This window comes from Penaeus monodon, chromosome 32, assembly GCF_015228065.2.
Source record: "Penaeus monodon isolate SGIC_2016 chromosome 32, NSTDA_Pmon_1, whole genome shotgun sequence".
Lineage (NCBI taxonomy): Eukaryota > Metazoa > Arthropoda > Malacostraca > Decapoda > Penaeidae > Penaeus > Penaeus monodon.
This window is the reverse complement of record NC_051417.1, coordinates 30,779,740-30,780,947: the sequence shown is the minus strand read 5'-3', so window position 1 is coordinate 30,780,947 and position 1,208 is coordinate 30,779,740. Positions and strand designations below refer to the sequence as shown.

At 37.3% G+C, this 1,208-nt stretch overlaps 1 protein-coding gene across 1 annotated transcript in view; it reads left to right on the top strand.

The window, feature by feature from the left end:
- LOC119593792 overlaps positions 1–1,208 on the top strand; it is a gene marked incomplete in the record, with an annotated part of 129,698 nt that overhangs the window by 90,237 nt on the left and 38,253 nt on the right.

The following is a 1,208-nucleotide window of genomic DNA, read 5'->3' as shown; positions in this document are numbered from 1 at the left end:
AAGGCATTTATATATGTACAGGAATAAGCACATGAAAGCAAATTAGAGAGCAAGCTCCTCGCAGGTCGATTTCTTGTTCACGTTTTATTTTCCTTGCCCTTTTTTTGTCTCGTCCTGTGGCTGTTTGTTTAATATTCAGCCGGTTATGCGTGAGACCATCAGCTGTACGCTTATTATTAAGAAATGAATTTGGTAAGCAACAAAGCTAAAGACCGCTTTCTTGTACCCTCGAGGAGGAAAAAGAACGAGAAAACGCGAAATTCCCGCCGCCCCCTCACTCGCCCACTGATCATGTCATTTCGTATTCATGATGAAAAAGCTGTCGTTTTTTATACCCCGCCAAACGAGTATATTGTTTAAGTCTTAAGTCTCTTAGTATAATGCGCTGCGGTATCGAATCCTTATTTAGCGCTTAATGGCTTTGTATTATTAAAGCGAAAGCGATTTGCATAAATGGGCTTTTGAGGAAGGGGAAGCACAAAAAACGGGATAAAAACGGAAGGAAGAAGTAGGAGAATTCATTGCAGAAATGGAGGACCGATTTATATTTGTGTATGTGAAGTGTTCAATTCGTGAGGGAATTTTTGCGAGTTGGAAAATACTCTGGAAATGGAAATGGGCATTGTTTTTGTACCATGGGTCTTGTTTGATAGTGTTGCTGTAAAATTTGTTAATATATCGGTAATTTTTTTTTTTTTACAAAAGCTGCTAAACATGCGATGTGAAATTTTGTTTAATTTTTGAGAATTGTTTCCTCCGTAGAGTTCAAACTATTTTTGTATTCTGCGACCGAGTTCTTGTTAAATAGTTTTATATTTGTACTTACCAGTATAATTGGTCACATAAAAAGTTTTGCTATGCTGCTGTTTTTTTTCCTCAGCGTTCTGTAAAATTAATTTTGTAAAAACTGAAAATCACTACATTCCAGTATTTAATCATGCTTCATTCAAGGAAGATTACTGAAGTTATTATTAAGCAAAAGCTGAAGTTATTTGTGGGTCTCATACTGAGCTGTCGAAGGGTTTACTAGGTAATGATAGATATTTCGGTGCACTAAAGAATACTGTAGGTGACTATTGCCTTTAAAAAGAAAGCAAAAAATTAAACGCATTTCTAAGGGCATGATGCGAAGGGACGGGTCATCAATGAATGCTTCAAAGGACACGCGTGAGCTTCTATATGCAACCGGCGATGCCTGTGTGTCGAGT